The sequence below is a fragment of the Gopherus flavomarginatus genome, assembly GCF_025201925.1.
Source record: "Gopherus flavomarginatus isolate rGopFla2 chromosome 13 unlocalized genomic scaffold, rGopFla2.mat.asm SUPER_13_unloc_1, whole genome shotgun sequence".
Taxonomy (NCBI): Eukaryota; Metazoa; Chordata; order Testudines; family Testudinidae; genus Gopherus; species Gopherus flavomarginatus.
In genome coordinates this window covers 108,600-124,228 of record NW_026114609.1, presented here as the reverse complement: position 1 = coordinate 124,228, position 15,629 = coordinate 108,600, and the positions used below count along the sequence as shown (strand labels likewise).

The following is a 15,629-nucleotide window of genomic DNA, read 5'->3' as shown; positions in this document are numbered from 1 at the left end:
TGCAGCAAGTAACGGAGGGGTGTGTGTGCAGGGGAACCACTCCCTGCCCAGCTCACCTCTGCTCCGTCTTCTACCCTGAGCACGCCGCCCCCACTCTAATTCTCCTCCTCTCCTAGGCTTGCTGCACTAAACAGCTGATTGGCACAGCAAGCCTGGGAGTCGGGAGAAGTGGAGCAGCGCTGGAGTGCTCAGGGCAGAAGGTGGAGTGGAGGTGAGCTGGGGTGGGGAGCTGCTGCAGCGGGGGCTACCCATCTTTTCCCCATGGCCCCGGCCCCTGCTCCACCCCAGCCTCCCCCCGCCTGCACTCACTGTATGGTAAGTGGAGTGACCCAGCCCCAGCCTGGTCCAGTCCTCTGGCTCCCAGCCACACTGCCGGCGAGTGCTGTGGGGTGGTTTCCTTCCTCCCCTCAAGCTTAGGAGCCAGGAAAGCAGAGCAGGCTGGGGCCCCAGGCCTCCATGGGGGGAAGCAGAAGGGGGCTGGCCTCAGGCCACCGTGGGACCAGGGGGGCTGGCTACTTCTTGTGGGAAGTGGAGTGACCCAGCCCCAGGCTGCTCTGCTCCCCTGGCTCCCAGGCTTGTGTTGGTGTTGGCTGGATTTGTGCGAGTGATTGTGTATATTAGCAATTGTGTGTGTGTGGCTGGATTCATGCATGTGTTTGTTTGCAATTGTGTGTGTGTTAATACTCTGCTGCCCTCTGCCGGTGCGACAACTGTTCGTCCGTATGTTACAGCCCCCATACTGTCGACCCCGATGGTGATTTCCCCATCTTACAACAGCTGGTTGGCCTGACCCTTCTCTCCTCTGCAGAGTGTGGCAGGGGCTGCAGCTCACCCCCTGTGGGGCAGGAGTGCCAAGGTGTGGGGTGCTGGGCTCCAATGCACCTGGAGAGCAGCTCAGGTGAGGCGGGGCAGGGTGTGTGGTGCCCGTTCTGTGTTGCCTGGTGCTGGGCCATTGCACAATCCCCAGCCACGCCACACAGCGTGCCCCGAGAGGGAGTGGGGGGCCAAGCAGATGATCCAGCATGAGGGGATCATTCTCATTCGTAGCTGTCCAGCTGTGTGGGGCAGGAGGTCCTTGTATTTGGAGCAGTGGGAATGAACTGTGTGCGGTTGTGTCTCTGAGCACAATTGTGAATATAATGGTGTGGGGGGGGGGTGATTGTGAGTGAGGCTGGTAGTGTGATTGTTTCTTTCTTTGGGGGTTGGGCTAGCATGTCCCTCTGGGTGTGTTGTGTGTGAATGTTCTTGCGATTGTGTGAGTCCCTTTGTGTGTGTGTGTGTCACTTGCTGCAAAGTACAAAATCCTGCAAAGCCATTTCTTACTGGTTAGCCCAACAACACACTGATACAAACAGTGTCACAGACTCACACACACACAGAGCAGGGCTCAGCCCCGCCAGCAGAGAGCAGCAGGGACACATACGTCTCCCCTGGGCCAGCTTGGACAATTTCCCATCATGACTCGGCAGTGCTGGTGCCCCCACATGGGGGTGGGCAGTGACCGGGCAGGGGGGGCAGATGTGCTGGATCTGTAAAAGCAGCAGAGAGTCCTGTGGCACCTTATAGACCAACAGACGTATTGGAGCATGAGCTTTTGTGGGTGAATCCCCACTTCGTCGGCTAGATTCAGAAGGAAGCACTTTGGGAAAATCAGTCAAGGCTCTTAGCAGAGCGGGGACACGGACCCAATGACCCCTGTACCACCCTGGGAGGGCAGTGGGTTTAGTGGTCAGAGCAGGGAGGGGGCTGGGCACCAGGACCCCTGGGTTCTATCCTTGGCTCTGGAAGTGGAAAGGGTCTAGAACAGGGGGACTGGGATCCAGGACTCCTGGGTTCCATAGAGGAGACTGTTTTTCCTTGTGCTTCCCTCTCTAAAGATCCCAGCCCAGCCCCCTAGTGCAGATTGAGCAGGAGTGGGGGGAGTTGTTCTCCCATTTTGGAGTTATGATTCAAACTCCTCCCCCAGGGACTGTGACATCACAGAATCTGCCCCCCCCCCAACACAGAGAAAACTAGTGGCGTTAGGAGGGTTCTAGCTACAGACACCCCCTATCATTGCAAGAAGCCCCCAAACCTACTTGCACCCACAAAACACCCTCTCAGGGTATACGCCTCCTGCTAGGACAGGACCTCTTGCTCCCACCCCTTTTCTTATCACCACAAGCTGCTCCCAGCCAAGCACCACACCCCATTCACACACCTTTTGTCACTACGTAGCTCAGTGGCAATCACTGCCCCGAAGTGACTCCGGTGCAGGCACTCCCCACACGAACTCCCCACACCGGATTCTGTCCACACACAGAGAATTCTCTCTGCCCGGCTCCTTCGGTTCCTCTCGCTGCTCCTCGTACTGCCTCCAGACATTGCTCATCTGCATAACCCCGCCCATGGACACGTGACACCTTCTGTCCTGCTGGTTTCAAGTGAGTGAGTTGCCCTTGGGGAGCGAGCAGGTCACAGCACGTCACAGCCCCAGCGCACGTCACAGCCCCAGCCAGGGCCGGCTCCAGGCACCAGCTCAGCAAGCAAGTGCTTGGGGCGGCCAAGGGGAAGGGGCGGCACGTCGGGCTCTTTGACAGCAATTCAGAGGCGGGTCCCTCGGTCCCTCTCGGAGGGAAGGACCTGCCACCGAGTTGCCACTGAAGAAAAAGGCAGCGCAGTGGAGCTGCCGCCGATTGCGACCGTGGGTTCTTTTTTTTTCCCTGCCACCTGGGGCGGTAAAAACCCGTTAGCCAGCCCTGATCCCAGCACACGTCACAGCCCCAACACACGTCATGGCACGTCACAGCCTGGGGCAGGGAGATATTGGGGGAGGGGATGGGGGAGAATGGGGGAGGAAGACCTGTAGGGGCAGGGGATATTGGGGTCAGGAGGAGAAGAGAGGGGGTTGGCAGAGACCCAGCCTAGGGTGCAGGGAAAATGGCGTGGAGTGGAGGGAGCTGGGGGACAGAAGAGATGTGTGGAGTGGTGAAATGTTGGTCCAGTGAAACTGAGTCACTCCCAGGACATGCTGTGCAGGGGGGAGCACAGGGGCAGGGAGAGAGACCCAGCCCCACAGAGCCCAAGAGGATATTGGGGCAGGGGAGGGGATGGAGGGATGAGAGACCCAAAGCCATAGACCTCCCCTGGCTCCCAAGCTTTGGGGGGAGGGGGGAACTGCCCCACAGCACTCGCCAGTGGCGTGGCTGGGAATCAGGGGAGTGGACCAGGCTGGAGCTGGGTCACTTCACTTACCATGCAGTGAGTGCAGGGCGGGGGGATGGGTCTGGGGTGGAGCAGGGACGGGAGCCATGGGGAAGAGCCATTCAGCCCCTCCTGCAGCAGCTCCCAACCCCAGCTCACCTCCAATCTGCCTTCTCCCCTGAGCACGCCAGCGCTGCTCCACTTCTCTCGCCTCCCAGGCTTGTGATGCCAATCAGCAGTTTAGTGCAGCAAGCCTAGGATGGGAGGAGAATTAGAGCGGGGGCGGCGTGCTCAGGGGAGAAGATGGAGCAGAGATGAGCTGGGACAGAGAGCGGTTCCCCTGCACGCCCCTGCCCCCATTACTTGCTGCAGGCAGCCCTCCTCCCAGCCCCCTGCCCCAGCTCACCTCCACTCCACAGCCTCCCCAGAGTGCGCTTTTTGGTGCCCCCAACCACTTGGCACCATAGGCGGCCTTCTAGTTCACCTAGCGGTTGCACAGGCCCTTGACACTGCCTGTCAGCAGGATTTCTCCTCCTCCTCAGTGAGACTAAATCTCTGCACCTAGACAGCCGGTCCATCTGCTGCACCACAATCCCTCATGCCTGAGACTCCCTGCCAAAGCCCTGCACTTGGCTCCAGATTATTAAGTCTCACATCTCACTGGGAACTCCACTTCTTGTGCCCAGAGAGTCTCGGCCCCCCTCAGTAACTGACCTGAGAAACACAGTTTCTGCATAAGCAGCAAAGAGTCGTGTGGCACCTTATAGACTAACAGACGTACTGGAGCATGAGCTTTCGTGGGTGAATGCCCACTGTGTCGGATGTATCAGTGTCTGTCTTTTCCAAAGAAGTACCTAGAGGGCATTTTCTTATGTGGCCTAATGGATAAGGCTTCTTACTTCAGATCAAGCGATTGCAGGTTCAAGTCCCTTCATAGTTGTGCTGGTGCACTTTTACTTTCGTGCTGAAAGTCCTGCTCCCTTCAGGGCTGGAACCTCTTCTTGGCTGCTCAGGCCAATGCTCTGCCTTCAGCTAGAGCCCTAGGAAGGAGTTGGGGGATGGGTGTCACAAAGGCTGGGGCAGGAGCCCCTGTTGCTTCCAGTCTAGCCTTTGCCTTTCCTGACTTGCCAAAGAAAATGGGCGGCTGCCCGTGCTAGCATGTGGAGCAGTTTCCCTCTTCCAAATGTTCACTTGTCCCTGTGCTTGAGGAGGCTTGGTGAATAGCACCTTGGGAGCCTGGGTGTTTCTCTGCTTCTCACCAGCTGCGAAAAAGCCTCTTGGGGTAAAATCTCCTGCCCCACGGCAAAAGTGAGCACCTTGAGTGGAAACAGTAAGAGGCCCCACTGGGGGGGCTGGCCCTGCTTTCCTACCATCTTCGATAATGGCCACAGAGCATCAGCAGTTGCCCCGCACGCTGGTCTGCAGGTGGCCTTCAGGGATGTTTGGCATGGCAGGGAGCAGGCTGGCTGAGTGTTTTGGTGCCTGTCTGAAGGCCACACAGAGGCATGGTCCTGCTCTCCTCCTGCTCTGACCTTGGTTGTTGTGTGGCTTTTAAGCCTTCCCTTGGAGCCGTCAGCACCAGCCGCCTCTGCTCTAGGTGCCCAGAGGAGGAGAGGTGTGCTGGGCTCCAGCCTGGGAAGCCTGGCCCTGGCACTCCTTCCTTGAAATGCCATGTGGGCAAGAGGAAGAGTTGAAGCTACAGGGACCAAAGTTGTGGACATCAGGTGAAGCAGCAAGAAACCCAACCATCAGGTCAACCGGCAGGAATCTCTAGCCAGACTGTTAAGTTCTAGGACCCCACCCTATAGCGGCCAGCTGGACCAAAGACCTATCTCCAGTGGGCATCAGAGATCCAGGAGGAGGAGAAAAAAAACCTCACTGAAGTTCACACAGGTAGAGGGTAACCATACACATTGAGCTCCAAGGCTTTGCAGCAAACTACAATATCACCACGAGATCCGACTGAGATTTGAACTCAAACTCCAGGATTCAAAGTCCTGAGTGCTGCCTCTTACACCATGGAACCTGCTGCTAGAGCCTGCTTCTAGACCCCTGTGTCTCTCAGCTGACTGGTTTGCACTCTGCACTTATTGCTTCCCACCAGCGGCTTCCTCTCACAGGACACTCTCTCCTCCTCCAGCGACTGTTGTCCTGCACTATGGGATCCGTGGGTCCTGCCCTGAGTCCCCACATCCCCCTGCTTGGTCTCCATTCCCTGCAGGCTGCACAAATGTCAGGGGAGGCTGCTGCTCCCTTCACTCGGAGCTCCCCCTCATATTGGCCAGCTGCAGCCTCATCTCCTGGAACTCGGGCAGCTGTCACTTGATCCGGTTGTACGGTCACAGGATGACTGGCTCCTCAGCCTGGATGCTCTTGTGGAAATCCCACAGGCGACACTGCAGGACTTGGCACCATTAGTCTCTCTGATATTGAGGTGTTTGCCTGACTGCTGGAACAAAGCCGCCAACTCCTCCCTCACTGACTCCCGTCAATCCCTCTGGTTGCCATAGAACCCTCTGATGCTTTCCCGTTCTGCCAACAACACCAGGCCTCACCCCCCTGCTCCTTTATCTTGCAAGCTTGGATGTTCAGCTTCCAATATCCTCTGCCCTGGTTCAGGGCCAGGGACAGCTCCAGGCACCAGTGCAGCAAGCTTGTGCCTGGGACGGCAAGCTGCGGGGAACGGCCTGCCGGTCACTGTGAGGGTGGCAGTCAGGCTGCCTTCGGCAGCATGCCTGCAGGAGGTCCTTTGGTAATGTGGATTAGGTGACATGCCTGCAGGAGATCCTCTGGTAATGCGGATTAGGTGACATGCCTGCAGGAGGTCCTCTGGTAATGCGGATTAGGTGGCATGCCTGCGGGAGCTCTGCCAGTCCCGTGGCTCAGTGGCAATTTGGCACCGGGTACACCGAAGGTGCAGGACCGGTAGACCTCCTGTAGGCATGCCACCGAATCCGCGTTACCAGAGGACCTCCCGCAGGCATGCCATCGAAGGCTGCCTGAATGCCGTGCTTGGAGCAGCAAAATACATAGAGCAGCCCCTGGTCAGGGAATTGTCCACACTGAGCACATGGTGAAAGTAGTGTGACCCGAACAGTCCATAAGCACCACCCTGCACTAGGCTGTCGACATGCTCTCCTTCACGTAAATCCGGTCAGTGCGACTCCTGGCCCATCCCCGCAGAAAGGTGAACCCCCTCTGGGGCTGGTGTGAGCGCCTCTAAGCCGACCTCACTACAGACCTGCGCCAGGTAGTGCTCAGTGTAAAAATGTTTCCTCTGACAGTCAGGAAAACAGGACCAGCGGTCCTCAGGCCGGCTGACACAATTAAAATCCCCCCAACACCAAACAGTCCAGAGGAAAGGAGCCAGTTCCTTCCACTGATCTTTCCATTCATGTCTTAACTGGGGACCATACACACTAATATAGCTGTAACCAGTGCTGCAGAGCACAAAGCCCACCAGTAATGCCCTCCCTGGTCGGAGCTCCAGCCCCTTCTGTACTCACACCGCAAATGTGAAAAGCAAGACTCCAACCCCATCATTCTTCCCTGGCCTGGAGGACCAGAGAGATGGGCCCTTCTTGCAATCACCCTCTGCCTATCAATCTACCCTAAACTCATGAATGTGCATTTTCCCAACACCCACCATGTCCAAGTCCAGCTTCTCTAAGGCACTGAACATCAAGCACCTCCTCCTGGGCCCCCAAATCCCTTCCACCTTTCACACAGCTGTTTTCACAGATGAAAGGTAGAGGGGAAAAAAGAGGTTCTCCTCATGCACAGATTTTGAGAGCTTTTCCTCCTGATTAGCAAGTGGATTAAGCACATCTTCAGGGGGGTTTGGCATGGCAGGGAGCAGGCTGGCCGGGTGTCTTTGTGGCTGTCTGCTGGCTACACATAGGCATGGTCCTCCTCTCCTCTGGCCGTGACCTCAGTTGCTCTGTAGATTTGAAGCCTTTCCTTGGAGCTGTCAGCACCAGCCACCTCTGCTCTAGGTGCCCAGAGGAGGAGAGGTGTGCTGGGCTCCAGCCTGGGGCTCTTCCTCCCTCCTGCCTAGCCCTGACTATCAAGCCTGGCCCTGGCCCTGGCCCTGGCCCTCCTTTATTCAAGCACCATGTAGGCAAGAGGAAAAGTGTGGCAGGAAGCACAAGGGCCAAACTTTTGGGCCCCATGTGAAGCAGCAAGAATCCCAATCACCAGATCAAACCACAGGACTGCAGGCATCAGCAACCAGGGAGGCAAGTTCTAGAGTCCCAACCAATTTTGGTCATCACAACCCAAAACCCAGCCCTAGTGGGCAAGTCATCCAGCAGGAGGGGAAAGATCTGCTCTTGTACAGCTGGAAACAAGGAAGTTGAGCACTGTGAGTCCAGGGCTTTACCACAAGCCAACACAAGGTCCCACTGAGATTTGAACTCAGATGGAATGACTCAGAGTCCTGAGCGTTGCCCATTACACCATGGGACCAGCTTGAGCTGCTTTCTCCGCACAGTGGTGACCCTCACGGGGCTGGCTCATGTAAGGGACTGTTGGCCCCTTACTAAAACTTAGTGGGGGTTTTGGTTGGCTAGTTCCCAGTCCCAACTGATGGGGGAAGGGCCAATGGGAAATCAGGACCCAGAGACTGACAGTCCCCAGGGGCAATGGGGAGAGACCAAAGCTCCAAGTTAGCTGGACTGACAGGCCAGACAGTGTAATGAGGGAGTCACCAGGCCAGGGGGTCCCATCGTCTGTGTGAGCTGGAACTGCCTGGGCCAGAGTGGGGTGGAGCTAAGGAGAGAGCAAGAGCCCGAGAAGAGCCAGGGAGCAGAGCTGCACCAGCCAGGGAGAACCAGAGCAGATCTGTGCTGGGAGCCGAGCCGCAGCAGCACGAGCCATAGAAGCTGCCCAGGGAGCAGATCTGTGCTAGGAGAAGAGCTGCAGCAAGCGAAGCCAGAGGAGCAGCCCAGGGAGCTGGAGGCAGGGCCACAGCAGCACTGGGGCTGGAGGTGGGTGCAGTGAGCAGTGTGGGAGAGCGAGGGGGACCCTGGGCAGAAGGCCCAGTGCAAGGAGATGCCACCCATCAGGAGATCCCCTACATGGGGGCTGACACTGGGAGCAAGGGTCCTGTCACCTAGAGCATGTGGCCACTGCCAGAGCAAGTGTCCAGCCTGTGGTGTCCCTGCAGCACAGCCAGGGCCTGGGAAGGAGGCCTGGGACATGTGAGGGAGAGACTGTGACCTGCCCTGACCCTCCAGAGACGCTGGTTGTGATCTCCCTGCACCACAGAACAGGGTAACTTGTTTTCCTTTAATCTTTCCTTATGTTTTACATTGATTGCTGGGTAATAAATGGTGTTTGCTTGAAGCACATGCAGTGAGGAGTGCGTCAGGGAAGTGCCCAGAGTGGAGACACTGTAGTCCTGGTCAAGTGATCATGACAAGATTGGGGGTCAAACAGTGATGAGCTGCCAAAATCTTAACAACCGGCTCTCTATAAATATTTCTAATTTAAGGAGGGGGAGCGGGGGAGGGACTGGGGCGGGGGGAGACATACTTGTGGGGCAAGGGGCCCCTACAGGGGCTGGGGAAAATTGCCTCCCCCAAACAGCCCTGGAGCTTGCAGCCCACCAACACACACCCCCGCCCGCTTACCTTGCCTGCAGCTCAAAGCAGCAGGACGACTCAGAAGCTCAGCTGAGCTGCCCAGCTGGTGCTGGTGACTGGTCACACTACAGCTGGTGGGAAACAGGGGAACCTCAACCTCCCCAGCTGGGAATCCTGAGAATAACAGGATGGTCCAGCCTGCACACTGGAGTTCTTTGCCCATCCCCTGGTCCTTTAACAACCAGTTCTCCACGGAGGTCTAATTTTAGCAAGCAGTTCTTGGGAACTGGTGGGAACCGACTCCAGCTCACCACTGGGCTCAAACCTCCCAGGAATCCTGGGCCCAGCCTTGTTGGGGTTGTGAGGACTCTGCCACGCATGAGAATAGAAAGAGCCTCCTGGGGGTTAGGCAGGCCTCTGGGTAAAGGGGTGGGGACTCAGGTCCTTTCTCTGGCCAATTGCACCAGAGTCATGTATAAACGAGGGAAATTCCCCACAATAGCCAGATCTGAACTACCTGTACATTTGTACTCTGTCCCTCTTCCCCTTATCTCTGCTGCTCCCCCTCTGAGCTTTCTCAGCACCTGGCCCCACAGCACTTCCTACCAGCCACAGACTGCTTGTTCTAGGCCTGCTTCTGTGGATGTGGCCTCTCTCCTGATTCCTAAGGAAAGGAACCTTTCCAGGAAATGGCCATGAATTCTGGGAATCTCCATGTGGCTGGTGGACAGCACCAGGAATCATTTGGCTCCTGGCACACAAGGCTACTTAAAAGCTGGATGCCTAGACACAGTCTTGAACTGTGGGCCCTCAGATTAAAAGGTTGAGACCATCTTTACTGTTCACTACAAGAGCGAACATGTAGGCAAAAAAGAGGCAAAAAAAGTCCCCTGAACCACTCCTCTTTTTCTGCACATCCACTGCCTTTCAGCAGGATTCCTCCTGTGCCTCAGTATGACTAAATCTCCACACCTAGACAGTCAGTCTGTCCACTGCACCCCAATCCCCCATGCCTGAGCCTCCCTGCCAAAGCCCCCCACCTGGCTCCATAGAATTAAGTCTCACATGTCACTGAGAACTCTACTTCTTGTGCCCAGAGAGTCTTGGCCTCCCTCACTAGATGACCTGAGAAACACATCTGCCTTTTCCAAAGAAGTGCTTGAAGTTGTTTTTCTTGTGTTATCATGTGGCCTAATGGATAAGGCATCTGAGTGTGGATCAGAAGATTGAGGGGATACGTCCTTTGGTGATTGTGTTTATGCAGTTTTACTGTTGTGCTGAACATCCTGCTCCTTTCAGGGCTGGAACCTCTTCTTGGCTCCTCAGGCCAATGCTCTGGCTTCAGCTAGAGCCCCAGGAAGGAGTTGAGGGGTGAGCGTCACAAAGGCTGGACATGAGCCCCAGGTGCTTCCAGTCTAGCCTTTGCCCTTCCTGACTTGCCAAAGAAAGTGGGCAGCTACCCGGGCTAGCGTGTGCCCCGTCCCTATGCTGGGGGGTACTTGCTACATAGCGTCTTTGGAGCCTGGGTGTTTCTCTGCTTCTCACCAGCTCAGGAAAAGCCTCTTGGGGTAAAATCTCCTGCCCCACTGCAAAAGTGAGCACCTTGAGTGGGACTAGTCAGAGGCCCCACCATGAGGGCTGTCCCTGCTTTCCTACCATCTTGTAATGTTGGCCACAGAGCATCAGCAGCTGCCCTGCATGCTGGTGATCTTCAGTGGGTGTTTGGCATGGCAGGGAGCAGGCTGGCTGGGTGTTTTTGTGCCTGTCTGAAGGCCACACATAGGCATGGTCCTACCCTCCTCTAGCCCTGACCTCAGTTGCTCTGTGGCTTTTAAGCCTTCCCTTGGAGCCCTCAGCACCAGCTGCCTCTGCTCTAGGTGCCCAGAGGAGGAGAGGTGTGCTGGGTCCCTTTTACAGATGCCCCTTCCCTGGTACTGCCCTTGCTCAGCTGCACAGAGGAGCTTCCATCCCCAATCCCCTGCCTAGCAGCCCTCTGGCACCATTCCTGAGGGCTGCCCTGCCTCACTTTCTTCCTACCATGTTGGGAAAGACAGTTCTCATTATTAAAGGTTAATAATATTCTGGGGCAGCTAGGGGCAGAAGCCTGTTCTGTGTTTTCCTACTGCAGAGCCCAAGCTCAGGAACTCCCCTTGGGTGCAGGCACTGCTGTGCTCCCAGAAAACAAGCCATCCTTGCACAGAGAGGGATGACAGGGCCTGCCAAAGCCCTGGATTAAACTAGGGACCTTTAGAGCTTCAGTCTAACGCTCTCCCAACGGAGCTATTTTGGCACCTGCATGATAGCATTTTGGCCTGTTGCTTCTCTGTCTGGGATGTTTTTGTCAGCAGTTGCAGACAAAAGACAGGAAAACAAACGGCTGCTCCACACCCCCACCGGAGGAACCCAATGCCATTAGCTGTGGTGAGTGGCTGTTGGCTGACAGGGCCTGTCCCTGAGGAGCTGGATCAGCAGCTGCCGCCTTCCCCTTGGCTCCAGGCTGTGGGAAATGTTCATTGCCTGGCTGCATGGGCGGACGCTGCTCCGTGCTCTGGAAAGCATCTGTATTGCTCTGTCAACCCCCCGTCTTCATTGAGCCAGTCTGGTAAGGTCCAAAGTGCCTGCTCCAGCCTGGCAGCTGAGAGTCTGTGCAGACATCAACCCCCTGCCAGCCACACAGGCAGCAGCAGCGCCAGCACCCCCAGGACCACAGGGGCACTCAATGCACTTCCTGTGGGAAAATAACTCCTTGTTGTCCAGCTGCTAGAGTGAGAGCCAGGAGAGAGCAGTGTCTGGCTCACCTTGGGAGAGAGAAGAGACCTGATGAATGCGGATCTCCCTCTGTCTCCCCCGCAATGCTGGTCAGTTTTATTGTTACTGTGATAAGTCAGTGCTTCCGTTCAGGACCGGCCCTCGAGGGGTCTGGGATAAATCCCCCTTTTCCTCCCCAGGCCCTGCCCCCAATCCACCACTTCTCCCAAGCCCCCACCGCTGTCCCATTTCTTTCCATCCTGCACCTTCCTGCCCCATTCCTCTCCCTCCCCCACCGCTTCCCATCCCTGCTCCTCCCCATCCCCGCCCAGTGCCTCCTGCACCCCACTGAACAGCTGATCACTGGCAAGTGAGAGGCACTGAAGGGGAAGAGGAGGAGCTTGTCGCAAGGCCTGTAGTTGGGGGAGCTGGCTGCCAGTGAGTGCTGAGCACCTATTTTTTCTTCAATTTTTCCATGGTTTCGGTCTCCCATCCAACACATTCGTTTTAGCAGATTGCCAATAGCAGGCAGGAGGCCATTAACAAATGCACTAGGCAGGGCGCCCTGTCCATTTGTATCTGGTTGCTGTATACCAGAATGTTGCAGAAAAATGTCAGTTAGCCGGGTGCGATAGTCGCCAGGGTTTTCTCCCTGTCGTTGCTTACAGCCATTTATGGCCGTCCAGTTGGTTTTAGGAGTCCATACCCGAGGGATGGCTTCAAATAGATTTTTAGCTTGTTCCTTACACTTTTTTTGGTATTCAGCATTAGGACCAGTATCTGGCAAAGTAGAGTGGCAGTCAGCAGCAAGCCAATCTGCTGCTGTGAGCCATTTTTCATGCTCACTAGGGTCTGTTACAAGTAGCTTGCACAGCTGCAGGAGGTCTGCCTCAGAGGGTTCATAGGTATCACACACTAACAAAAATTCCTCTGCAAATTTAGTAGGATCTTCTCGGGGCTTTGGAAAGCCTTTTACAATTGAAAGGAGCTCAGTGCGAGTCCAGGGTTTATAGCTCCAAGTGGGACCCCCGTCCTGGCCCCCAGTATGCATCATTCGGAGGGGAGCCTGAATATTTTTAAGGCCCAAGCGCGAGCTTTTACGAGGCAGAGTGAATCCAGAGGAATGGACCTCGGCAGTACCAGATGATCCGGACGGGTCTGAACTGGAGATTTCTGGGAATTGTTTCTGAGCTGGGAAATCTGGTGACTGTTGTTCCTGAGCTGGGGGCATGGGTGGCCGTCTATTGATTCGACGCAAGGCTGTCAGGCCAATTAATGCGTCTTCTTCATCCTCGTCCCAGGAATCTAGCAAGGGGTTTTCTTCATCTTTCCCCACCTCGAGACAGGAGTATGAAGCGGGGTCTGCTTGGAGAACAGGGTAAAGGGGAGCGCTTGGTCTAGTGGTGGGAGAGGAGGTTTCCAATAAAGCTTTTAACTTATCACTTGAATCTTTGAGAGAGGCGAGTTTCGATTCTGTCCATCTACGATTTGCCTCTTCCCACCATTGCATGAAACAGTTGACCTCTCCTTTCGCCAATTCAGTTTTAGATTGGCCGAGTTTGTCTTTTAAAACATCTACTCGATCCTTGTCCCAAGAGCCTAACAGTGGCCACTGAGTTTTGAGATCTCCCTGAGTTAGCCTAGACCATTTTTCCAGAAACTTACAGGAGTCCAGACCCTTCCTAAAATACATAAAATGAGCCAGAGTTCCTTTAGGGAACTGCCCTGGCTTAGATGTCTGGTTACCCATACAGGAGGACTTCAGACACCAATCACACAAGAAGGAAATTAGTGTTTGTCAGAGCGATGCCCAGTGCAAGACACAAAAGGAGCCCACAGGCTACTGCCTCAATCGCCCTTGCTTTCACACTAAGGGTTTTACCTAAGGTGCGGTGCGGCTGCAATTGTGCAGATTTCACTCACTCAGACTGCGGGGACAGGAACCCCTTGGTCGGCCAATCCCCAGACAGAGACGGCACCCAGACTCAAACACTCCACAGGAAGGACAGATAGACACAGAGACAGGACAGTCCTCAGTCCGGACAAAACACAGAAATAATTACGTGACCAGATTCCTGATGTCAGATCCCGGGATCCCTACCAGAACAGAGTGGGAACCAACAGGTTCGATGGCGTAGACCTCACTGTGGTTGTGCGCCTTTCCGCTCTAGTGGAGGACCACTCAGGCCAAATGCCCAGGTGCTGGCTGCCACGGTCATCCTACAAAAATGGTCAGGAATCACACAGCCCCAGTGAAGACGGTTGCCATCTCGGTGGAACCTCCAAATTGTCAAGTTAGAATCAGGACTCACAATTTGTCAGACCACTCTGTTTATTAGTGCAGCGCTCCACCATTAACATTCAGAATATGTGAGTGGCCATGCAAGACCCAAACAGTCTTATTTATACAGATAAAAGAGTGGGAATTGGACAAAGGGACAAAGAAAGCAAAACAGGAAAATTCACCTGGGGCACAGCATACATATCCTACTTCCTTACTAACTCTTATCGATCTAAGGCTAATACTTCACCAATTGCCCTTAAACGGTGCAATTGTTCTATGTTAATGTCTGTATTCCTGACACCTGGATTGCAACATTCCAACAATTTTGCTTAAAGGTACAGACAACATTTCTTTAATCCTTTCTATTCTTACAATATAATTCATTCTACTTTCACATCTTAAAGGTGTTTGGTTGGCAGCCCTGGTTCCCAGGTGTCTCCTGAGGGAAGAAAGTTTCTGTGCAAAATACTGAAACTTTTAACAGAGAGGAGGGAAAGGCGATGGCCACATGATGCGGCCAGTGTGTATGACAACATGGTTCTTTTATATAGGATGACTCTGAACATTGACTGATCTCCAATCCCTTGGATTTGAAGATATATTTTGTTGTGCACTTAGGAACCTATAAGGCTGAAGCAATTTGTGGATGGTGACACTACGATTGAAGGGTTTTTTAATGTTGTAGAAATTGTTAAAAACACTTACCTTAAACTGGAACTGCCTGTTATTAAAGGCTGGTTTCCCCACATTAGTTCCATAAGCTCTGCTAGAAACACCCTGGGTTCTCTCCTGCCTCGGTGGGAACAAGAGGGAATCGTCCCCTGCTGCCCTTGGCTCCAGACTGATATTTCTGGGGAGGGGACGTGGAATTGATTTGTTTGCTGTTGAGAAGGGAGCCGGGCCAGTTCTCAGGGAACCAGAACTCCCAGCATCTTCCCAGCCCAACCCAGGCTGCTGCCCTGTCCCAGCCTGTTCCTCTGCGGCCTCTGCATGTTTGACTCTAACGCAGGCTGGGAGCAGCAGCTGAGGCAGAGGACAGCCTGGGACGGGCAGATCGAAGGAGTTTAACAAGCAAAAAAGGTAAAATGGCAGTGGGGTATTACCTTGGACTCAATGGCATTTCTCCATTGGTCTGTCTGCTTTGGGGCAGGGACAATAACACGTCCTGCTGCATTCGTTATTTCAAAAGGCAGTTTAGGATCTTCATTCTCACACACGATGCACAAAGCAGGACTCAACCTTTGGCGTAAACTAAACAAGCTGCTCACAGATTCTGGCAGCCACAATGAGCATTTGGGTGAGAGCTCAGACCTGCCCCTGTCCCAGAGGGAGAGTGTCATCTGTGTGGGGACTGGACCACTGACCTACCCGCTCCTAATTCCCAAACTTTCAGTAACTCTATTATCATTGCCTGTGAGTGTTATTTAAACCATAAGAAAAACCACACTGGGCTAGACCAAAGGCCCATCTATCGCTGAATCCTGTCTTCTGACAGTAGCCAAAAACAGGTGCCCCAACAACCAGTCAACAAGGCACCACTGGGAGTTGAACCCAGGATCTCCTGTTTACGAAACAGATGCTTTAGCCAACTAAGCCATGGTGCCTGTGGGTGATTAAAGCCCTCTATCTGCCCACACCTGACTCCCTGCCATTGTCACCAGGTCCTGACAACCTTTGTTTGTGTTTGGATTCTGCAAAGCAGAGAAGGCCGTTAAAAAAGCTAATGAGGTTTTAGGATGCATTAGGCGAGGTATTTCCAGCAAACATAAGGAGGTGTTAGTACCGTTATATAAGGCGCTGGTGAGACCCCACTTGGAATACTGTGTGCA

At 54.5% G+C, this 15,629-nt stretch overlaps 1 non-coding gene across 1 annotated transcript; it reads right to left on the bottom strand.

Annotated features, from left to right (window-relative positions):
* Window positions 1-15,330: 15,330 nt before the first annotated feature.
* On the bottom strand, window positions 15,331-15,404 carry TRNAT-CGU (transfer RNA threonine (anticodon CGU)). Its single transcript has one exon. It is a non-coding gene; the product is annotated as a tRNA-Thr (tRNA).
* Window positions 15,405-15,629: the final 225 nt, after the last annotated feature.